Raw genomic sequence first — 26233 nt, forward strand, 5'->3', positions numbered from 1 at the left:
AAGAGCGGTTTCCTTCTTCCCTGGGTCACATACCCAGTGTGCACGGTCATCATCACGACTACCATTCACAGGTTTTTCCTTGCAGGATTGGTGCTCCAGCGGCAGTCTTCGGCCCCTGAGCGCCCAGCTGTGGCATATATCCGCCCCCGATGTGACAGTCTCCATGGGTCACGAGGACAGGCCTCTTCCTCCCCCATCCCAGGCTGGTCTCAAGGAGCCAGGTAAGTGCTTTGATGTCCCTAGACTCAGCACTGCCACGACATGGTGTGGCACCTCGAGCTCCGCCCCGCCGCGAGGCCCCATCTGCCGGTACGTCCGATGACGTTGTCCCCTTGGTCCCCCTTGTGTGGAACTTGGGTGTGAGGCTTGCGCTTTCCAATCCGTCGCGATGGCTGGTCCTGACCGTCTGACTCGGCTACGCGATTCAGTTCGCCAGGCGCCTGCCCAGGTTCAGTGGTATCCACTTCACCTTGGTGATGGACAAAAATGTTGCTACCTTGTGCGTGGAGATTGCTACCCTCCTACGGAAGGGCGCGATAGAACCTGTCCCTCCAGCCGAGATGAAGAAGGGATTTTACAGCCCCTACTTCATCGTACCGAAAAAGGCAGTGGGTTGCGGCCAATCTTGGACCTGCGAGTACTGAACCGGGCTTAACAAAGACTCCCGTTCAAGATGCTGACGCAAAAACGCATTCTGGCGAGCATCCGGCATCAAGATTGGTTTGCAGCGGTAGACCTGAAGGACGCGTACTTCCACATCTCGATTCTACATCAACACAGACCCTTCCTGCGGCTTGCATTTGAGGGTCAGGCGTATCAGTACAAGGTCTTCCCTTTCAGCCTGTCCTTGTCTCCATGCATCTTCACGAAGGTCGCAGAGGCAGCCCTTGCCCCGTTAAGGGAAGTGGGCATTCGCATTCTCAACTATCTCGATGACTGGCTAATCCTAGCTGACTCTCGGGACATGTTGTGCGCACACAGGGACTTGGTGCTCTCACACCTCAGCTGACTAGGGCTTCGGGTCAACTGGGAAAAGAGCAAGCTCCTCCCGGTTCAGAGCATCTCTTTCCTCAGTTTGAAGTTGGACTAAGTCTCTTTGACAGCGTGCCTCACGAACGAGCGTGCCCAGTCAGTGCTGGCCTGTTTTAAAGGCATTCAAACAGGAAACAGCGGTTCCACTGAAACTTTTTCAGAGGCTCCTGGGGCATATGGCATCCTCAGCGGTAGCCACCCTGCTTGGGTTGATGCATATGAGACCGCTTCAGAACTGGCTTCAGACCCGAGTCCCGAGATGGGCATGGCGCCGCGGGACACATTGCGTGGTCATCACGCCGGTCTGTCACCATCTTTTCAGCCCTTGGACCGACCTCTCATTTCTACAGGCAGGTTTTCCCCTAGAACTGGTTTCCAGGTATGTGGATGGGCCAGCGACTGCATTGGCAATTCTGCTCACCCCGTTGAGGTTTTGGCCGTTGATCCAGGGCAAGCACGTGTTAGTTCGGACAGACAACACGGCAATGGTAGCATATATCAACCGCCAAGGCAGTCTGCGTTCTCATTGTATGTCACAACTCGCCCGCCATCTCCTCCTCTGGAGCCAGCAGCACTTCAAGTCGCTGCGAGCCACTCACATCCTGGGCAACCTCAACACTACAGCGGATGCGCTTTCACAGCAGGTTACCCTCTGGGGAGAGTGGAGACTCCACCCTCAGGTGGTCCAGCTGATTTGGAGTCGATTCGGACAGGCACAGGTGGACCTGTTTGCCTCCCAAGAATCTTCCCACTGGCCACTCTGGTAAGCCCTGACCGAGGCCCCCTCGGCATAGACGCACTGGCACACAGCTGGCCCCCTGGCCTGCACAAATATGCATTTCCCCCAGTGAGCCTACTTGCACAGACTCTGTGCAAGGTCAGGGAGGACGAGGAGCAGGTCGTCCTGATAGCACCCTACTGGCCCACCCAGATGTGGTTCTCAGACCTCACGCTCCTCGTGACAGCCCCCCCCCACTCCCCCGGTGAATTCCCCCGAGGAAGGACCTTCTTTCTCAGGGATGGGGCACCATCTGGCACCCATGACCAGACCTCTAGAATCTCCATGTCTGGCCTTTGGATGGGACGTGGAAGACCTGAGGTGGTAGACACGATCACTCAGGCTAGGGCCCCCTCTACAAGGTGCCTGTATGCCTTTAAGTGGCGACTGTTCGCTAAGTGGTGTTCTTCCCGCCAGGAAGACCCCCAGAGATCAGTGCTTTCCTTCCTGCAGGAGAGGTTGGGAGGGTGGCTGTCCCCTTCCACCTTGAAGGTGTATGTTGCCGCCATAGCAGCATACCATGACGCAGTCGACGGAAAGTCCATAGGGAAGCATGATCTGATCATCAGGTCCCTGAGAGGCAGCAGGAGGCTGAATCCCTACAGACCGCGCCTTGTTCCCTCATGAGACCTCTCTGTAGTTCTTCAGGGTCTACAGAGAGCCCCCTTTGAGCCTTTGTAGTCTGCTGAGCTTAAGGCACTCTCCTTGAAGACTGCCCTCCTGACTGCGCTCACTTCCATCAAGAAGGTAGGAGACCTGCAAGCGTTCTCTGTTAGCGAAATGTGCCTGGAGTTCGGTCCGGGCTACTTTCACGTGATCCTGAAACCCTGACTGGGCTATGTGCCCAAGGTTCCCACGACCCCTTTTAGGGATCAGGTGGTGAACCTGCAAGCGCTGCCCCAGGCGGAGGCAGACCCAGCCCTGTCGTTGCTGTGTCCGGTGCGTGCTTTACGCATCTATTTGGATCACATGCAGAGCTTTAGGATCTCTGAGCAGCTCTTTGACTGCTTTGGTGCACAGCGGAAAGGAAGCACTGTCTCCAAGCATAGGATTGCCCACTGGCTCATTGACACCAGAACTATGGCATATCATGCCCAGGACATGCCGCCCCAGTAGGCCTACGAGCCCATTCTACCAGGGGTGTAGCGGCCTCCTGGGCCCTGGCCAGGGGTGCCTCTCTAACAGACATTTGTGGAGCAGCAGGCTGGGCAACACCCAATGCCTTTGCAAGGTTCTACAACCTCCGGGTGGAACTGGTTGCATCCCAGGTAGTGGCACGCAATACAAGCGGATAAGCCCAGGATAGCCAACCAGGTGTTTCGCTTGCACATAGCACCTTCCACCACTTCTGAGCTGAAGATGTGCACCATTAATTCCCAGTAGTGTTCACAAACTTTGTTCTCTGGTTGACTTCCTCCAAGCCCTGTGGCAGCCGAGTTTTCGAAGAGACTCGCTGCCGGCCCAGTACACGTGCTAACTAAGAGTCCTGTTCTGGGGTAGGTGCTCCACATGTGGCGGTTCCCTGTAAGGTAACCCAATGTGATATATATCTTCTGCTAATTCGTTTCCCTGTTGGCAAACTGCATCTTCCTTGGGCAGAGCCCCTCTACCCCAGTCTCCATGTTTGTAATAACTCCTCCCCCGTTGGGTAGGATCTACCTTGAGACTCTCCACATGGTCATCAAGACCATGTGACATATTTTTTCCACTTAAATATCCCCCCCTCTCTTTGGTCGAGGTGTGGTCTCCGCGGTGTCCTCCCCTTGGGAGGGACACCTCCTGACTAGACCTGGCGGCCCAGTCGGATAATCCCCCTTCTTTATTAGGGAGTGGAAAAAGAGAAGGGGATAAGAGGCCACGACTGTGTTAGCCTGTCTCTATCTTTTGGGTAGTCGACTTGTCCCCAAAGGGCCGTTCGACCCTCATAAATATGTTTGGGGAGGTTACGTGTCGGCCTGGTGCGCTGGCTATGAGGCACACAGTGGTCTGCCCGTCACACTGCCAGTTCACGTAACACAGTTCAGCCAGTTGTGGCATTTTGTATAGGGACCCCTAGTGTCACTACATCGACACAACGTCGAGTGAGTGACAGATAGGGAATGTCCTGGTTACTTGTGTAATCTCCGTTCCCTGATGGAGGGAACGAGACGTTGTGTCCCTCCTGCCACAATGCTGAACTACCCGCTGAAATGGCCAGACCTTGTCTCGGCTCCTCAGCATAAAACCTGAATGAGTGGTTGCATACCAGCTCCTTTTATACCCGTATGTCCGGGGTAGTGGCATGCAAATTCCACTCGCCAATTTTCATTGGCCTTTTATCAAAGACCAGAGGTGTCTCGGGCTCCCAAGAGTGACCCCTAGTGTCACTACATTGACACAACGTCTCATTCCCTCCATCAGGGAACGGAGGTTACGCAAGTAACCAGAAAGTTTTCTGTACCGCCACATCCTGTAGGACGTGGTCTGAGCTTGGTTGCAATGGATCTGTGGCACGGTTCGCATGAGTGAGAAAGCAAACTGTACTCTGGGCTGCACTAGTTCCAGAAGTAAAATAACTTGCGCATGCATTTTTGCTGATTTAAGTACAACGGCATCATCATTTGCCAAAAAATAAATAAAAACACACACACACCATGAGTGGCAAATACTGCTAGCAACCAGCTGTCTCCTCAAAAAAGACAATTTGCGAGTGTCAGATATAGTCGCCTTCTCCTGGACATGCATATCTGCTGAATTTTGACATGCAAAGCATATTAGGTGAACTCTGGTGTGCATAATGACACCAAATTAATAATAAAATAAAATAAAAAACACACACAAATATAGCAACTTGTGTTGTGTTCTACATCATGTGCACATTTGTGATGATGCAAGTTGTTGATGGGAAAAGCACCGGGGTTTGACAGAATCTGAAAGAGTCTGAAAGCAGGCCAATGCTGTGGGGGAGCCAGGAAAAATCTGACTGCAACAAAAGTACCCAGTATGAAAATTATGGGGATGGAATTGTTTCATATTAACATACAAATGGAAAGATATTCACAAATAGAAAGTTGTTTCACAAATAAATTGAATGAGATCCACAAATATATGTTAGGAGTTTCACAAACATAAAGTGAATTCACAAATGTATTAAAATGTATTTACAAATATATTTTTAACTCAAAACACAACTCTGTCCAGCATTCATTTGTGAATCGTGCACATTTATTTGTGGATCGCTTCCTGTGCATTTGTGGATCGCTATACGCATTTGTCGAATTTGAAACAAATCTAGCATCAAGACGTGCACACAAATCTACAGATAGGTGGACTCCACCCACCGTCTACTCAAGCCAATCAGATAAAGGCACATACAGATAACCTCTAAGGCCGCAAACTTTTAAAGAAACGGACATCATCAGAGGAATACTGTGATTTAAGGTTTGTATCATTTTCTCTCAGTTATAAGCATGTGTAGTGTCTTGTTAAATGTCAACAGCTGAAAATTGCCCATTTGTAGAGTGTCCTGATCATTAGCTTTATAGCTAACCTGGCTGACTGTATGAGTCTGCTATTTTAATTTTAACCAAGTTTCCTGACTGAAATGTGTCGTCAAAACCTTCACTCTTAATGTTACATGGCAGATTCAAACAGACACTCTACTAGACACTACAAAAATCAGTAGTACAGATAGTGTATTTATAAAACATGAATCATATTAGATGATCTTAGGAGCGCTAACCATAAATGAATACCCTATATTACACTGTGTACAAGATCTGCTATGGCATTCATTTTGTTTCACATTATGTTAATGTGAAAAAAAAAAAAAAAATAATAAAATATTTCAAAGTATTTATATTTTTAGCTCTTAGTGTTATGGTAGACCAGTCCAATGTTACAAGAAATAATTATGTTAACCCTGTAAAACAATGCGTGTTTCACTTATTTACTCAGGAAGTATAGGGCTGTAAGATACAAGAGGATAATAATAATAATAATAATAAAATAATTGAGAGGATACTGGAGAACGGGTGCTCTCTGCTCCACATCACAAAAACATGGAAACAGTTGTGGGACTTTTGTTCTACTTATGATAAAACATCACAAAGCTCCATGGCCCAATCTTGTTTGTGTAACATGTTCTTTTCTATACAGTAATGGACTTGTTTTTAACGTGTAACTGTTATTTTTTCCAATCATTTGTGCAGAATGCTCTTACCCTGACTAGGAGTATCTAGCACTTCAATTGTAATGTTCAGTTCCAGTGTTTGTGTGTAAATACATGTACTCAAATTTATTGTCTTTTGTAGTTATATGCAGGACAACCTGTAATTTGTAACCAAAAAAATCATACTTTTTAGCCAACAGACTTGCTTTAAAGAGTTAAAAACAAACACTCAAAAACCAACTAACCTCAAAATGCCTTGATAGAACTCAATAAATGATTTATCAACTAAATTACAAAAAATATTTTGTCATCATTTATACTCATATTCATGTCATTCCAAACCCAAACGACTAACTTTCTTCTGTGGGAGGAACTCAAAAGGAGATGTCAGGAATTATGATAAGAACTGACAACCTCGCTTTCATTTCAGCCTCATTAGCAGCATCTACATTTGACAATCTATTCTCATACTCCACAGAAGAAACTAAATAGTAAGTCATCCCAAAGACAATGTTACGGTTTATTTAAATTTTGTATTGCACTTTCATTTCAAGACATGATATTGTAACTTAAAAGAAATCTGACATAACAGAAAAATAAACAATCTCATATTGCACATTTTAAAAGGTGTCCTGTATTGGAGCTGGAACCACTGAGTTTTGGAGCAGGTGAGTCAAGTGCTCAGAGTTGATGGGCAGTACACAGGGGAACATCTGAAAAAGATGGCAATAACCAATGAGTCAATTATCACTGTCAGAACATGAAGCTGTATTTTAGAAAGGGACCCCATAATAGTACCTCCTAAAACACTCACACAAAAGTGCTAAAATGCAAAATTCTAATAAATATTACCTTACAACTGCTTTTATAAAATACTTTAACATAATGTGAATCCAATTAATGCCATAGATGATTTTGTACACTGTGTAATATAGGGTATTAATTTATGGTTTGTGCTCCTAAGATCATCTAATATGATTCATGTTTTATAAACACACTATCTGTACTATTGATATTTTGTAGTGTCTAGTAGTGTGTCTGTTTGGATCTGCCATGCAACATTAAGAGTAAAGGTTTTAACGACACATTTCAGTCAAGAAACTTGGTTAAAATTAAAACAGCAGACTCATACAGTCAGCCATGTTAACTATAAAGCTAATGATCAGGACACTCTACAAATGGGCAATTTTCAGCTGTTGACATTTAACAAGACACTACACATGTTTATAACTGAGAGAAAATTATACAAATCTTAAGTATTCCTCTGATGGCGTATATTTCTTTAAACATTTGCAGCCTTGGAGCTTATCTGTATGTGCTTGATTCCATGCTCATGAGAGCTCTGTGACTCTGGTCCCACCCTGATAGTAAAACGAAGCGTGATTGGTTGAAGATATAATGTGCTATGATTGGTCCGAGTAATGTGGCCATTATCTGATTGGCTTGAGTAGATGATGGGTGGAGTCCACCTATCTGTAGATTTGTGTGCACGTCTTGACACTAGATTTGTTTCAAAATCGACAAATGCGTATAGCGATCCACAAATGCACAGGAAGTGATCCACAAATAAATGCACGCTATTCACAAATAAATGCTGGACAGAGTTGTGTTTGTGAGTTAAAACATATATTTGTAAATATTTTTTTTTATTTGCAAATCTTATTTTATTTATTTGTGAATTCACTTTGTTTTTGTGAAACTCCTTACATTTATTTGTGGATCTCATTCAATTTATTTGTGAACCAACTTTTTTATTTGTAAATCTCTTTACATTTGTATGTTAATATGAAATAAAAATAACCCCATAGAAAATCACCTAAAACATCAAGATCAACAGCATTCTGCATGCTCAAGTGGCATTTTCATGTTGAAGGGATAAAGAAAGAAATTTTTTCTTTAGAAAGATACACAGAGAATAACACGTCAGCACATTCACTCAGCAGACGCAGCACTGATGTGATCTCGGTCTGTCTCAGGACTAAATGAACACTACAAAGTGCAGCTCTCAGGTGATGGGGATAGATGAGTGTTTGGTGTAGTACACTTTATGTAATCCTCTTCATATTACCTCTTATTGGGAAAAAAACAGATCTAAGGACCATACAGAGAAGATAAGCTGACCAAACAGCAGAATCATGATTTCTCTGGTGGTTTAGTGGATAATACTTCAAAAATATCCTGTGCTTTCTGTATATAAACCCATCTACTGTATTACTAAAGAGCCGAGCTGTGATTGTTTTCTCTCAATCTCAATTCAGTTTAGTGTTCTTGGCATGAGAAAAATTTTATATTTATATTATGAAAGCACTGCAAAATAAGTCAAATAAAAATAGTGCAATTGGAGAAAACAAGTAGCATTAACAAATACAATAACAATGATTCTAAAATAAAATAAGAAAAAATAAGTAAAATAAAATAAGCAAGAAATATAAATGCAAAATAATAAGACATACATACATACTACATTTATTGTATATACAGTATATATATATATATATATATATATATATATATATATATATATATATATATAATTAATTAATACTCCATTAATGCTCTGTTATAATTATCAAATGCAATAAAAATTTTATAAAAATATATATAAAAATTAATTAATACTCCATTAGTATTAAAGGGGTCATAAAATACTTTTTTTTAATAATTTTATTATCTTCCCTGAGGTCCACTGATAATGTTAGTAATGTATTTTTTGCACCAAAACAGTCAAAATTTAGTAATGATCATTTTCCATCCTTCCACCCTGTCTGAAACGCTTGGTTTTGGCCTCAGTGTCTCCTTTAAACTTCAATGTTAACACCCACTGTTATAATAGGCTAACATCGTGCAGCCCCTAAAATCCAGCCATATTTGAAACTTAATCGGAAGAGAATGAACAAAGCACCACAACATTATAAAAATTAATTTCAGGGTTTACACAGAATGCACATTCAACACATTGCATCCGAATATATTAAACTGCTCACTCAAGCACATCAGCACCATAAACTATCAAACAGTTATGACATTTGAAATATTCATGAATGAAACTGTTTACTCATGGTTTTGTGATCGGGTCCAATAGTGTTTTTAACTGCCCCATTAAATAACAGTTCCTTTGCAAAGCTTGAATCATATTATGACTGGTTCACAAACAATCCGTGCTGAAATTAGCCTAAAAAAATTCACATACATAGTCTAAAGCACAGTGAAATTACGCACACACATAGGCGCACTGAGGTGCACGTCACCAGAAATGCATCAAAATGATCAAAGACATCCATCTAGTGCATGTTTACATACACCAACAATTAAAAATGCAGATGTGCGAAAGAATGCGTCCAGGACGTGTTTGTGCTCAAAACAACAAGAGGCAGCAGCTGAATGAAAGAGAATGTTGTCTCCTGTTCTGAGTTGTAACTTGGCACCGTGTCTTTTAAAAGCGGCGTGAAATACATGAAAATGGACAAAAATGTCTCTCTAGTGCATGTTTATATATATATATATATATATATATATATATATAAAATAAATAAAAATAATCCAGATGGGCCCCCTTTGGTGTTCAGGAGAAGTTGGCCAGATCAGGCCTGTCTACCCTGCTCTCTCTCTGTCTCTCGAACTGAGCACCAATAGTTGGGGCCAGGAGTGCGATGATGAATGTTGTGGGATGTGTAAATACAAGTGAACAATATCTCGTGACGTTACGAACACACAGATTTCAAAACGAGATGTTTCAGCAGGGTGGTAACTATAAATGCTCTGTTTAGACTGGGAAAGTTTTCAGTTCTGAAATTTACAGTATGTTTTTATAGTTCAGTTACCTAATATGTCTAAGTATCAAGGGAAATGTGATTCTCCTTTTCATGACCCCTTTAACAAATGCAATAAAAAAAGTTATAAAATATGATACAAACAAAATAATGTATAAAAAATGTATATGTATTGGCAAACAGACTGATGTCACAGTGAAATTGGAAACAGTAGGTTCACTTTCAAAACACTTTTGAAATGCAAAACACTGCCCCCAGTGATCAAAGCGATAAGTGTTGTTGGGCGTATGGGCAAGTGTGAGCACTTAAGAGCTTCATTTTACAGGTGTAATGTTGTGAAGCAAGTTGTTTTCAGCTGTTCAAGCATTGGAATGTATTTTTTAAAAACTGTACCCCACAATCCAAACCTAAAACTAACCATCAGTGAAGTAAAAATGTAATGTTAGAGCGAAAAATGCACCTCCGAATCACGGAAACACTAGAGCCAATGCAAAAATCTCTTTGCATAATGCGGCCGATCCTAGGGTACTGGAACTCTAGGAAACAACATGCCATCTTCCCGTGTGATCATGTTGTGGCAAAGCAGTGTAAAATAAGTAAAATAAAAAAGTAAAATAATATTTCAAATGGAGTAATCAAGTAATATAAAAATAAAATAAAACAATGGCATAAAATAAAATATCAGATTTACCAAACTGGAGATTCCACAAAAAGTAGAATTGTTTAAGATAAATGCATTAGGTAAACTGATACTGTCATAACAGTGTCACTCAAAATTACATTTTCACATGCAATTTACTTTTTTTTTAAAGGATATGTTTTTAAAAATAATTTTGGAGAGTTGTGTAGGTCTTTAACACAGTGGATGAAAATGACATCCAGAGAAAGCTTGAGTTTTTCCACTGTCTTTCTTTGCCTTTGCCTGTCTACTGGACTCTACTTCCCTGCAGGCATTTTCCTTTCAGCTGCATTCAGCTGAGCAACGGTGTACTATCTCCACCAGAATACAGACAAAAGAATGATGATAAGTGGCATTTGTCACTTTGGGCAGATGTGTGATGAGCTTTCAGCTGCAGATGACACATGATCAAACAACAGAGTGAATGGGCACTTAAGAGTATTTGGGTGGATTTGATTCCATTTATAGACTAATTAAACAAAAAACAAAAACACAACAAGTTCTTGGGAATTGTCTCTACACAGACAATTGTTCAGATGAAGGTAAGTTTGCACCAGCTTGATAATAAGTCTGCAGACCGATGTGTTCATGTTGCCTAATCTTGACTGACTGAACAACGTAACCAGAGTTAGCTGTCAACCTTAAAGTAGGCTCCATGTCACACCTACCGATGACATGGACTAGTGGCAGTAAGATGTTTAGTACGAGGTTTTCTTAAAAGTTGGTGAGCTGTTATGAATCACTGAAATGAACTAAAGCACTTTTGTTTTGGCCATATTTTGTTCTAAATAAGGTCTCACCCATTCACAAGTATACAGGGGCCTTAAAGTAATAGTTCACCCAAAAATGAAAATTCTCTCATCATTTACTCATCCTCATGCCCAGTGTTTGGTGTAATGCATTACTAAGTAATTAATTACAGTAATTAAATTACTTTTTTCTTGGAAAAAGTAAAGGGATTACTCTTCATTTTTCAGTAATTTAAATACAGTTACTTCTGATGTAATTGTGTTAAATACTGTATAGTCAAGTCATTTTTATTTGTATAGCGCCTTTCACAACACACATAGTTTCAAAGCAGCTTTACAGACGATCAGGCATTAACAGAAGATAAAACTGTAATATCTATAATGTCTTGAGTCATCATTGTGTAGTTTGATAAAATATGAAAATTTAATTACAATTTAAATGTAAATTGTTTAAAAATAAGTAATTAAATAATAATTGTATTTATAACCCCAGTGAGCAAGCCTAAGGCGACTACAGAACAATAGACTGTATAGACTATAGAACAATTCTATAAAAAACAAATGTAACTTCTGATGTTAAAATTTATGTTTTTTTATTTTTTTTTAATTTAACACTGCCACCTTAAATTCTTTGGCCAGTTCAAGAATAATTTGTGATTTTATATGATTTATTTGAAAGAATTAAAAGAACAGTTCATCTGGTTGAGGTTAATATGGGTTTTAAAAAGTAATTAGTAATTAGTAATGGAATTACTTTTCAGACAGAGTCATTAGTACCGTAATCTAATTACACTGTAGAAGATGTAATTAGTAGTTAGTTTTTAAAGCTAGGGTGTGTAATCCAGAGAGGCTAGCAGTTAGCAAGCTAGTTTTGAAAGCATAGAGCCCGCCCTCGCTTCAGAGGTGTCTCCAAAGCCACACCTCCTCTATCACACATGAACACAACGTAGCACCTGATATGGTAGGTGTGGGTGAGAAACAGATCAATATTTAAGCCCTTAAACTCTGTTGGACTCGCCGGTGGGTCCAAAGAGGGGCACTAAAGTGCGGAAAAAGTTTACGCTTAAAATGTTACAATTTCCATATACGTCCACAAGTCAGGCATATTACGTATCAGTTGGAAGCTTAGAATCAGACTTTTGCATTTATGTTACTTAAAATATGAAATTAAGGCCTCAAAACATTTGCATTCAAAATTAGCGCCCTCTAGAGGTAATGGGGTAGAAATGATTATAGGAAATTAAAAGTCCTTCACATAGCACCTAAATAGACAAGTCATATATCAAATGAAAGCTCTCAGTCTCAGGAATGTGACTGGACAGTTTATTTTGTTGCCCTAATACCACAGTTCAAAAGATTTTCAAAAGAATCACAAAGTGAAATATGATTTCTGTAAGTCATCAAATACAAACTTCTCTTTTATGCGCCGATCACTGCTGTAAGCCCCAAATAGCTAAAAACGTTATATCTGCTTTTACCTTACGCAGTTATTAAAACAAATTAGCAATTTTTTTACATGTCTGTGAGCTTGCTTGGCTGAATAATCTAATGTTATATCTTAGATGTCCTTTCATCATCTCGGCTGGAGGGACAGGCTCTATCATGCAACTGCGCAGAAGGGTAGAGATCTCCACACGCTAGGTAGTGGCATTCTCACTCTTCACCGAGGTGAAGTGGACGCCGCTGAACCTGGGCGGGCGCCTGGCGAACTGAATCACGTAGCCGAGTCGGACGGTCCGGGTCAGCCATCGCGATGGGTTGGAAAGCGCGAGCCAAGCACCCAAACTCTGGGCGAGGGGGACCAAGGGAATGATCACATCGGACATACCAGCGGGTGGGGCGGAGCAGCGGGGCGAAGCTCGAGGTGCCACGTCGAGGGAATTCGAGCCCCGTGGCCATGCTGAGTCCAGGGATATTGAAGCACTTATCTGGCTCCTATCGCCCACCATAAGATTGGCCGAGGAGGGGAGGAGGAGTCTCGTCCCCGTAGTCCACCGGATCCAATCCCATGTGGGCATGTTTGTGCCAAAGCTGGGCGCACAGGGGTTGGGGGACCACCGCTGGAGCGCCATACCTGCAAAGATGGAACGGTGGACGGTGGTCGTGATGACGGCCGTGCGCACCGGACATGTGACCCAGGGAACAAGAAAACTGCTCTTTTGTTGAATTTTTGGTTACCGCAGCCTCTTGGGCATGCGTCGAAATTAAATGAAAATGAAACAAAAGATTCACCTCCCGGCCCTCCACCGGGGGATGGAGTGGTCTGCTCACCAGCTCCAGAGAAGCGGGTCTCCTTGCCACTGGGTCGCCCATCTTAGGGGCACTTCGAAGCCTTCCTTCCCCGGTTCTGGGTGGCCGGCCGTGAGATGGGTGGCGTCTGCTTCCTGCACTGGGTTCCATGCCGGGGCCGGGCACAGGGGTGGGCTGTGGCGGAGCCGGTGTTGTAGTTGCAGGAGGACGCCATTGGCGACGAGTAGACGGAGTGCGGGGTTTTGAGCCGCGCCGGGGCAGGATGTGCTGTATGGCCTCCGTCTGCTGCTTCACCGCCAAGAACTGCTGGGAAAATTCCTCGATGGTGTCGCTGTTGCTAAAGAGAGAGAGAAAGTGTGGATGTTCTTGTGAAGACATCCTCACATTTTTTTTTCTGTATTTATCCATTAATATTTAATTTACATCAGCCACTGAATGAACAATGACTTGTGGAGCTTTGTGTCTGATCTACACCCACAAGACTTGCTCACTCGTGCTTTGATTTTTTGATCGCATAATTATTGGGGCAGATTTCTAGAGAGAGAGAGAAAAGCTTTCTCCTATTAAATAAAGCTTTACAAACACAAGATATTAGCTCTGTTTCAAAACCGAGTGAGCTGCCTGCCAAGACAGTATTTTAAGGCAGCTTATGCATGCTTGCAACGTGAAGGCTGTTCCACAAGGTAGGCAACAAGCTAATGCTGCTTTCTAAGATACCTATTTTTGGTTAAAGTCTAAGGCAGCAATGTATTGCTGATTATATACTTGCATTTCATTCAATACTGATCAGTGTCAATAAAAAATGAGTGAGTTTACCCAATATTAGTGTGTGAAATTTATTTTTATGTTTATTAGAGTAGGACATTGTTAGTTAGCAACTTGTGAAACTCTTGAAATCAAATGGAATCAATTTGTCATGTTTTTTGTGTGCTTCACATGAGTACTGATATTTGTGTGCCATGTGTACCGCAACGTACAGCATTCCAAACAAAAACCACATTTTCAAAGGATCTCAACACTCCACTCTCATATAGGTCACCGAGTGTTGTAACCCTGCTCACAATTCACTCTGACCAGCAGAAAGGGGACTTATTAATACATAATTTTGGGTTCGGCCATATGCTCGAGCAGCATTTAAATAAATGTCCGAATTAAACACTCGGGACACTTTAGTCCATACCGAGTGCAAATGCGAGATAAGAGGGTGTAACTTAACTTCTCCGGTTAGTTTAATAGAAATGCTTTGCAATGGCGAAATAAGGGCAAGAACTTCCCATTCAATACAAAACCAGGGAGGGGCTCTCTCAGGTGGAAGCGACCAATGAGCTAAATGTCTGAGACCTAATGCATAATTATAAAACAAAATCTTGGGTAGGCCTAGCCCACCTTTGTCAATCTTACTGCTTACTGAAATGTAATCTGGTATGTTTACCATTCCAAATGAAGGACTTCGCTATGCTATCAAATTGCTTGAAATAAGAGAGGGGTACATCTATAGGGAGAGACTGTAGCAGGTAGTTGAATATTGGAATACAGTTCATTTTAATAACATTAACCTTCCCAATCATAGATAAATGTAATGAAGCCCACCTGCCCACATTGCTCAAAAACCTTTTTATTAAAGGGTCAAAATTAACTCTAAATAAATCACACAAATTTGCTGGGAATAAAATACCCAAATACTGTTTGGGCCACTGAAAGGCACCCGGCTGAAAAGCCGTTACCGGGCAGTACACTGTCAGAGCCAAAGCTTCAGATTTAGACCAATTAACTCTGTATCCCGAGAACTTAGAAAAGGAATGAATAATTCTGTGGAGGCAACAGATAGATCTAGTAGGGTTGGAGACGAATAATAAAATATCATCTGCGTAAAGCAAAAGCTTATGCGCCACAGCTCCCGCCACTACCCCTGGAAAATCGTCCTCCTTTCTTATCGCGGCTGCTAATGGTTCCAGGGCAAGACAGAAAAATAATTGGGAAAGAGGGCAACCCTGCCAGGTGCCCCTAACCAGAGTAAAATAATCTGAAATTGATCCATTCGTTTGTACTGCCGCTACCGGGTGTCTATAAAGTAACTTAAACCAACCAATAAAAGTATTCCCGAACCCATACATTTCCAAAATCTTAAAAAGATAATCCAATTCTACAATATCAAAAGTCTTTTCGGCATCAAGTGAGATGGCAGCGACTGGAGCCTGATCATTCGCCACTGACCACATGATATTGATGAAACGCCTAATGTTATTAGAAGAGCTACGGCCCCGAATAAACCCCACCTGATCTATATGTATAAGAGATGTCATAACTTTACTTAATCGGTTAGCCAATATTTTTGACAATAGTTTAACATCTAGCTGGATCAGGGAAATTGGACTGTATCTCTTACACTCTCTTGGATCTTTGTCTTTTACGAATCAGACTGATCCGAGCTTGCGTCATGGTTGGTGGAAGCTTTCCATTCTTTAATGATTCCGTATAAACCTCTAGCAAAAGTGGAGCCAATTCTGTAGCATAAGATCTGAAAAACTCAGCGGCAAAGCCATCTGGCACCGGAGCCTTGCCTGTAGGCAAGGCCTTAATTACCTCGCCAAGCTCCTTTAAATTTATCTCAGAATCAAGAGAATTTTATTGCTCAGCAATCAGTTTAGGAAATTCTAATGGTTCCACAAAGTTTTGAATATCCTCATCAGTAGACGAAGACGTGGAACTATAGAGATCAAGATAGAATTATTTTAAAGCATTATTAATATTAATGGCTGGGGTAAATGTTTCACCACCAGCAGATTTGACTGAGGAAATGGTAGAAAAAGACTCCCTCTGTTTTATATATCTAGCCAGAAGTTTTGTTGCCTTGTCCCCCAACTCAGAGTATGACTGTCTTGCCCTGAATAGCCAAAACTCCACCTTCCATGACAAAATAGTATTATATCTGCATTTCATCGGGTCAATTCTCTGAGGCCATCAGACAACATTCGGCACTTCAGCTCTGCCTTGGCACTTTTAATATTCCCTTCCAACTCCACGGGTTCTCGTGCTTTGGATTTTTTGGTGATTGAGGCATACTGTATGATCCGGCCCCTAAGAACTGCTTTAAGTGCCTCCCAAGCCACACCCACAGAGGACACTGAGGACCAGTTGGTCTCCATATAAACATTGATTTCAGCCTTTAACTTTATTTGGAATTCAGGATTTTGCAAAAGGGATAAATTAAAGCGCCAACTATATGATTTCCTTTTCTCCATATGTGGCAACACCTCTAAATTCACCAGGGTGTGAACTGAAATGTTTCCAATTGAGCAGTCAACAACAGATGAAATGAAGGACTTAGATATAAAAAAAAAAAAAATCTATTCAAGAATAAATCTTATGGACTAATGAAAAAATGTATAGTCCCTAACAGATCGGTTCAAAAGTCTCCAAATATCTGTAAGACCAAGATTTTTACACATCCTGTGAAGCATCAATGTTGCTCTAGGGGGCTTACACACTTTTGTTTCACTATGATCAAGGACTGAGTCCATCAAAAGATTAAAGTCTCCTCCCAATATTATATCATGAGGGATGCCAGCGGCATGCAACATCCCTTCAAGATCTATAAAATAGCCCTGATCATCAAGTGCGTTAATATTAGCCAAAATAAGACTTTGCCCCTGAATTTCTGCTTAAACAATAATGACTCTTCCTAATTTATCTTTAATCTGTTTGAGATATTTGAATTGTAGATGCTTACTTATCAGTGTAATGACTCGCCTGCTCTTACTTGACATGTCCACCCCATATCTTCCCAAATTTTTCAGCTTCCTGCGGTGAAAAATGGTTTCTTGAAGAAACACTATATCATATTTCTTATGCTTAAGAAGAGAAATAACCTTCCTTCTTTTTATGGGGTGCCCCAACCCATTCACATTCCACGTGGAGAGAGACAATCCACTCATATTAACATTTGACATTTTGACATATTAAAAAAATAGATTGTGTCAAAAACAAAATTATAAAGACCACATTCCAACATTAGTGCAACAATCAAACCCAAATGGCATCCATCCCTCTAAACTCAAACAGTCCATGTATGCCTACGAGAGCCCCCGTGACAACTTTGCTGTTGGATTGCTCAATTCTGGTGTTTCTATACAAATTTTGTGAGACAGGATTACACAACAAAAGATAATCTATAAAACAAACTCCAGCCGCTAGGTGGAAACAGCTAAAAAAATAAAAAAATAAAAACTTTCCTTGGACAGTCAAACGAATGTTCAGTGAGCCGGCCCATTCAGCTGCTACATGAGTGCAACAAATTACCTAATCACTCCAATGACTAAATACTCCACAAAACAAACTCCAGTCAATAGGAGGCATAAGCACAAAGAATGTGCAGATTCATCCACACAACTGTCCCGAAGGAGCGTTACTCCACAAAACAAACTCCAGCCGCTAGGCAGAACCAGGACAAAAGAAACAAAAAAGGTGCTCAGTTTCCTCGGACAGCCAAGTGGATACTCAGTGAGTTGGTCCATTTGGCAGGAATGTGAGTACCACAAAATAACTTACTCAGTTCATTGACTTTATGAAGGACATCGCTTGCTGTGGACATGTAAATATTTTACGGCCATCCTTAGCATCTATTCTCAATTTGGCAGGGAACATGAGTGCAATAGCGACCTTCTGTTGATGTAAGAGTTTCTTGCATTCCTTGAATCGATCACGTTTCTCTCTTGCCAATCTTGCAAAGTTTGGGAACAAGAAAATGCTATGATTCTTCCAAGAAAGCCTTCCTTTACTCCTCGCCTCGTGTAACACGAGATCTTTATCGGATGATCTCATAAATTTGGCCAGAATTGTTAGGGGCCTGTCTCCCTCAGCAGGTCGCTGAGCCGGAACCCTGTGAGCTTGCTCGATTTCCAGTTTATGGGCTGTTATGTTGAGCAGACTCGGAAAGAGCCCGTCCAGGAATTTCACCATATCCTCACCCTCTGCTCCCTCAGGAATTCCAACAATACAGACGTCATTCTGCCGGCTACGGTTCTCCATATCTTCCAACTTCTCCCAGACATGCTCTAAATCCACCTTGGTCGCCAGCGGATTAGCAGATAATTCCCTCTCCGATGACTCCAGATAATCCATTTGCTTCTTGACATCCCCCAGTCTTGTAACCACCTCAGTGAATTTCGTCTCCATGGCAGTGATCAATCGACGTATTACAGCAAGATCGTCCAAGTCAGCAACGACCTTCGTCAGCATTGCCAACATGTTCAACATTTCTAGCCAAAATTCCCTCATTTCTCCGACCAAATCGACTCCTGGGTTTGTGGCCTGCTGCTCAGGGACATCAGCTTGAGCATGTGTCTTTTAATGTCTAAAAGACACATGCAAAGAAGTGTCTTTTAATGTCTAAATTTTGAATTCTTTGACAATTTTCCTCCTAAAACAGTTATGGAACAGAGTGTATCGAATCTCACCGGTTGATGACATTAATAGTGTTAATACAAGCAAAGTCCGCAGAGCTCGCCGTTCACACATCCAAACTTTGCATGGCGTCACGTGACTCCTGAGACAGGTGGGTTTTAATCACACACTTCATTATTCTGAGTTACTTTGTTTATTTTTGGTTTCCATTAAAAGCTGCATTTAGATCCTTATTCCATGTCTGCCTCGTTACATCACCATTGCACAGAACAGCTTATCCTTTGACTGTTGTATAACTTCTGCAATACTAAAGCTGCATTCCACTTTAAGTTGAATGTGGTATATTCCTACTTTATATCTCTGAATTCCGACCATAACGACATTCCATTTCCCTGTTCATGGAAGACGACAATAAGGAAACAAAATGGCATTGCAGGTTTTGAATTGTCAACAAAGTCCACTTTGGAGCACATATTAAACTGGATACTTTCCTGATGTCAGATTTTAAAAGTTAATAAACAAAATAGCATAGAAGAAATCCAATATAATATGTGCGTGAATTTATTAATACACACCTGTATACCTATAGAATGAACTTCATCAACAGTTGAAAAGTAATTTCCTCATCGAATTCAGTGCATACTATGAAAGTCGGATGGAGCCGGTGTTGCCGCATAAGTTTCTAAGCTGAAAGTCCAACATCAAGTTCCATTGTATTGCACTTTTACAAGTAGGAAATTGGAAATTCCAACTGACCATGTTGAATGAAGTGCATTTTAGCGATAGCACTGTTTACATTGAACTGAATACAGAATTAGTGCCTTTCTCTGTATACAATCTTTTATCGATATTATCTATTTTGTTTTGCTTGTTGTCTGGGACTGTCTCCTGCTGTTTTTGCCAGTCCCTCTGTTCATAATCTTTATCTTTTCACTGTGAAATAAAAGGCAAGCGAATTGGCTGCATGAAATATAAGATTGTAAACATCTGATGCTCTGATAAGGAGTAGAATGGCACAGGAGACTCTCCTGAGAGACAGTGTAAGAGGATCCTCCCTCCACACCCAATCTGGGACTGTTTGCCCTGACCACCCATATAGAGCCCAGAGAAAAGGCCCCTGGCTCCAGAGAACAGCTAGAACTCATTCACTCATTCTTTATTATGAAATGCCCATTGCTTTGTTGAGGAGACTTTTCATAGTACTGTTCACTGAAGCACTTGTGTGATTGAGCATTGTTATCCTACAGTATAAACACCAAATTAATCACAAAATGTTTTGATCATTTCAAGAGAGCTGTAGTTTCTAGGAGATGTGTTTCATGGGCAAATGCACGATGCACACCAGGTCTAAATGAATCCTGATGGAAATGTCTCAACAGTTTTTGCTCCCAAAAAGGCTGAGCTGAAAATGTGATCACACAGGCCAGCTGCAAAACGAGATCGTTATAAAAAAGAAAACCTGATTAAAACTTACACTGCAGTGCCCCCAGGTGTTGAGAGTTGGTATTACATATTGAATAACACTACTGTACAGCAGTTTGTTGTGGTGTAGTTCCACAGGGATGTATGCAATTTTTGTCTCATTCACTGATATAGAAGCAAGCATTACCCACAGTGAGAAAAGTTGGATTAGATGAATCCATATCTAATATCTTCTTCTATATACAAATTCTTTAGATGTTTTTTCTACTGTTTATATCTTGCACTGTTAATATCTTGCAGTACCATTTATATCTCATCATATTTTTGCCAGCAGTATGTTTAATATAATAGTTTAATTATTGTCATGATACATCTTTTTTTTTTTTTTTTTTTTTTTTTTTTTGTCTTGTCTTGTCTTCATTATCATTGACAAAATCAAAAAACCCTTCATCAACACTGAGTGTGGTTAGAAAAATCAGCCCGCACATGTCCAGTGTTTGAGCACTCTGTTGCTGATTAAATTTGCATCATGTGTCCTGTACGCAGACACCTATCATTCGCATCTGACCAAAGTATACTTTGGGCTCCATATGACACTTTGGAAACCATGACAAAAATCTGTCTTGCCTTTAAGTCATCTATAGACTTATCACTTTTCCTAATCTTAGTGCCACTCTTTGGGGCTGTTTTGCATCTGTCCATGCTGTTTTTAAGTGTTTTTTTTCCTATATAAACATGCGCTAGACAGACATCTTTTACCGCCGTGCCACGTTTTCTGCAGGAGAGCAACGTTTAACTTAAAAATTGTCTCAAGACACCTGCATTTTTCTCTTTTCATGGCACTGCGTCTTGATTTTTTGTGCAAATATGTTATTAGTGTGAACGGCCCCTTTCTCTATCTTCGATCCAAGGTCTTTAAGGGATGGCAAAGCTGGGTGCATGAAATATTCTGGAATGAAGCATTATGGGGGCCGTTTTTTATGTTCAAATGTAAAAAATAATGTACAATACATTAAAAAATCTATTTTTTTTAACCCAAATGTTGGGTCATTTTTTTGGGTTATTTTCTCAGTGTTGGGTAGTTTTTTGTTACCCAGTCACTGGGTTAGTGTCTCACTGACAACAATGCACCCTTCCCCCTCAACTCAAGCCTCTCCGATGCAACAACCCAGCAGCTGCGTCACAACAATGGAGCTCTAAAATACCTGGAGAGTGCTATATGTTAGTATCCCCATTTATCTCTATGGCTGTGCTCAGCTAACACAGAGTTGCAGAACATGGCTACTTTGAATGGCTGTCTATTGGGAAACATGCTTTTTGCCATCATTTGGTGTAGTTCCAGCATCTACCAGCAGGGGCTAACAGGGACCTGCTAACCAGCCAATTCTTGACCCCCTGGTCACAACAACCTAGCCACTGATTTAAGCCTGCTATACACTGTAGGATTTTTACAGCCCTTTAAGATTGGCTTGTCAGACTGTACGATATAAACGCATTGATATCGCCATTGCACACTGTGCGACATTATGTCAGACTGTAAGATACACATCGTAGCCAACTGTGGTCCCAATCGCCCCGATCAGTGAACATGACTCACGTTATGGGAATAGAATAGAATCGAAACGGGAAGATGTGTTGGCAGGGTTGATGGTGGAATGTGATTTGCTTGGCCCAGTGCAAAAGTTGTGAGGCGAGGGCGATAGTCTATGCTCTGTGACTGATACCGTGTCCTTGAATAACGTTTAACATGCGAGTAAGGGCAGCCGGTGGAGTTTCTGGTGCCCCCCTAGGGTAACATGGTGCCCTCCTAGGGAGTTGGTGCCCTACGCAGACAGCGTAATATGCGTATAGGAAGTGGCGGTACTGATAAGACAGCCTGATCACAGATACAAAAAATTACAGACGTTGAAAATGATTGTTTGCTTGTATTCTCCCATGCGGTTTTTGTTTGATCCATTTGACACATTCCATCTCTATTAAGCATGTGTACTTGTTCAAAAATATTTCAAGTTCGTTATGCTTCGCTCTAGTCAGTTGCGGACCCTGGTAGAGTATACAAGAGTGGCACGAGACTGCGCACCCCCGCATAAAGAGGCACGTTCCGCTTCTGTATCGCGCAGTGGTCCGATCTCTGTTTCATTGAAATCACGTAATATGGAATCAACTTGCAGTAGCGATTTTGCTTAATTTATTAAAAAGCTGTAGCATACAGGTTACACAAAGGGGTTTTGAATCGCATCCAAAGTGACATCAACATAGATAAAAATATCATAACTTGAGACCAAAAGACCAATCAACCAACACAATGTAAAATGTTTCACTGTTATTATTTGTATATTTATGTATGTAGTCCATTTTTGTTGATTCAGTATTTATTTTTATTTTATTTTCTGTGTTACTATAGCAAATATACAGTGGGATTCACTAGTGAAAATGCTTCTTCATGCCAAAGTAAAGAATATTGAACTCTTTTATAATTCTTGCAAATGTTTTCATTACAAATTAAATGATCAGAATAACAATTTGAGCAAAGTTAGAAGGTGTTTAATTCTACTGTTAAGAACAATGTGTATTTATTATCTATTTCAATTATAAAATAATTAGATATAAGTTTAGCATGTTCTATGACCCCTAACCTAGGGCAAGAAGGTAACTTGTCCCAGCTATCATCTGATTTTCATAAAATGTATAAAATACATTTGATATTATTCTTAATAATGTTTTTTTGTCATCTAATATAAAAACACAACCAAATATTCCATGTAATTATGTATTTTCACAATTAAGTTGAATATTGACAAGTATAAATAATGACAGACAAAACAGAATCCCAGTAAAACTGGTAAATTTGAAAGAGAGAGATAGAGAGGAAAAAAAAAAAACAAAAAAAAAACTTCTATGAATTACATACCATACATGCCTCTTAATAAATCCATATTTAGACACCAATGTATTCACCTCCAAAATCCCAATTTAACCCATGCCCATAAATACTTAACAATATAAACTTTTTTTTAGGGGTTCAAGCACTTAGTGCTGTAGGGCTTTACTGGTTGTTTAGATCAGTGTTACTATCAGAAATAATTAATAATTATTTCTTTAGTTATTAATTAATATTTAAATTAATTAATTGAATCTAACTCATTAAAACCTCATATGGGGCTCCAGTAAATGTAGTGTGCTACGTTTAGGAGCAAGTTTGGTTATTAGCAATAATTAATAATTATCAAAGATAATTATTAATTATTAAAATCAATAGAACATTGATGAGAATCAATGTTAGTTTTTTTTAATCCTTTAAATCAACAATTATCAAAGATAATTATTAATTATTAAAATCAATAGAACATTGATGAGAATCAATGTTAGCTTTTTTAATCCTTTAAATCAACAATTATCAAAGATAATCGTTAATTGTTAACATCGATGAAACATTAATTAAAATTAACACTAGCTTATTGATCATTCAAATTCAACAATCATCAAAGATAATTATCAATTATCAAAAATCAATAGAATATTAATAAGGATTAACATTGATGGGGCACCACCTAATAACCAGATAGTATAACAGTCTCAATATTAGATCGTTTTCTTAGGAAAATCGACATCCGAAGAATATCGATTTTCGGGAAAAAATCAATGAATGAAGGTTTGAATCCGAGCACTGACATCCCGTCAGCATGACACAGGAGTATGCAAAACAAACCAAAACACTTCTCTTTGTAATATAAACAAACAAAGTTTATTTATGCAGTAATATCAATTAATAATTAATACAAGGCAGTCAATAAACTTCCGACTTACAACTACAAACTAAACAGTGATATGATTAGATATGGAAATAAAAATAATCCTATAACACATAAGGTGTGTGTGTGTGTGTGTGTGTGTGTGTGTGTGGTTAGTACGAGAGAGAGAGAGAGAGAGAGAATTAAGTGACGGCCCTAAAGCCGATTTCGCGATAGTGGGAGAGAAAGCAGCTGTTAGTTCATCGCTCAGAGACGTGGTGGATGGCTCGTAAATGTCCCGCGTTCTTTGACTCTTTAATGGATAAACTCAGTTTGCCGGTTTCACCCGCGATGGCGAAAATGTACAACAGTCCAGTTTGGTTGGACCGCAATACAGCAAAACAAATTCGTGATAATTAATACCCTGAGTATTAATAATGAGCGGACATGGCGGTCCGTAAACTGTACAAGCATAAACCTTGAAACACAAGAATAACACACTATAATATTCTACTCTGCCCAGACGTAAACCTCTTACTTGAATTGCATGAGGACACAGGTAGAATGTGTTTTCCTCTGTCCTTTAACTCTGACCCGGTTCCTTGAGGCTCGTGTGATAACGGGAGGCCATTTCCTCGCTCTGTCGGCGGGCATGGCTGTTGATTCTCGGCGGGCTGGCGGAGAACTCAGAAATGTCGACTTGATTGAAGATGGAAGAGAAATCTTTAATCTCTTCACTTCTGCAGGCAAACGGATGAAAATGCGGATTGCTCAGCGGTCTCCTTCGGATCCGTTAGAGTGTTCGGTTGAACACAGAGTAATCTCAACTCGTCCAGCGAGATGGAGATTGTATGGCCACAGTTTCAAGTCGGACGTTACTTCCTTGTGCCACGAGGTTGTACATGAGAGCAGCGATGAGCTGCGTCTACACCCTGCAAAAAAAGTTGCTGGAAGCAAATCCTGGAAGCATTTCAGAGGTATTTCAACTCCTGATGATGTCATGTTTGAGGGACGTTCTGTTGTGTGCCTCATCCAATAGGAGTTGAGAGTTCAATCCTTTAGTGAGCAAGGCTTCATGGGATTTGTAGTTTGTTTTGGATTCCCTTTGTTTGATTTTGCCACGATTTTTATCAGTAATTTATGACTTGGAATGTGGGGGGCTTGAGTTAGGTTTTTACGACTGTGTTAGGCCTGCCTTTGTCTTCTATCTGAATGCATGAGGCCCAACAGCGCTGAAACCCTATTGTAATTGTTAAGATTTTTATTATTATTATTATTAGGGGTCAAGCCCCAAAGGGGCGAAAGACCCCTGTTGTTTTTGTTATTTTTCTTATTATTATTGGGGGTCAAGCTCCGAAGGGGCGAATGACCCCTATTGTTTTCATTAGTTTTCTTATTAGGGGTCAATCCCCGAAGGGGTGAAAGACCCCTACTGTTTTCATTAGTTTTCTTCTTCTTCTTATTATTATTATTCTGCTATTGAGTCTATGGCAGCCCATAGAACCACTTGCGGGAAAGTTATGAAATTTGGGACACAGATAGAGGACAGTCCAATGTGTTAACACAGCAAATTTGGCATCTCTACCTCAAACCCTCTAGCACCACCAACTGCCCAAATTTGCACTCACGTTTATGTTAATAACTTTTGAACCGTGAGTCCTAGAAACGAAATTCTTTTTTCCTCTGATTCCTAGGCTGCATACGATTCGATTGCACCCTATGACGTCATTTAGAATTTTCTGAAAAACGTACGTGTTTTGGTGCACTTCCCCCTACTGGTCACGAGATAAGAAAAAAGTAAATTTTTGCTTATAACTTCTGAACAGTTTGTCATAAAATCATCAAATTGGTCTCATTAGATTCAGTGGGGTCCAACGATATGAAAAATTCCTATGTCGGCCATTTAGGATGTCGGCCATTTAGAATATTCTGAAAAACCTACTTTTTCGAACTCATCCTAGGCCGTTTGTCCGATTTGCACAAAAATTGGCCTGCATCATCTAGAGGCACTAACGACAAAAATTATTCACATAATTTTCATAAACCATACCAGTTTCGAATGGCGCTTCAACGAATTCGATGAAGAGCACGCCAAAATGGACATGAGGGTATATCTCTCTAAGGCATTAGCGTATTCATATCAAACATATTATTTGTCATAGGCACCATGACTCGAGGGTGCCTTCTCAGTTTCGGAACAGTGCCACCCAGTGTTCACGAGATATGAAAAAAGCAGTTTGTCATAAAATCATCAAATGATTGAGCAAAC

This window comes from Myxocyprinus asiaticus, chromosome 22 (assembly GCF_019703515.2).
Source record: "Myxocyprinus asiaticus isolate MX2 ecotype Aquarium Trade chromosome 22, UBuf_Myxa_2, whole genome shotgun sequence".
NCBI classification, from domain to species: domain Eukaryota; kingdom Metazoa; phylum Chordata; class Actinopteri; order Cypriniformes; family Catostomidae; genus Myxocyprinus; species Myxocyprinus asiaticus.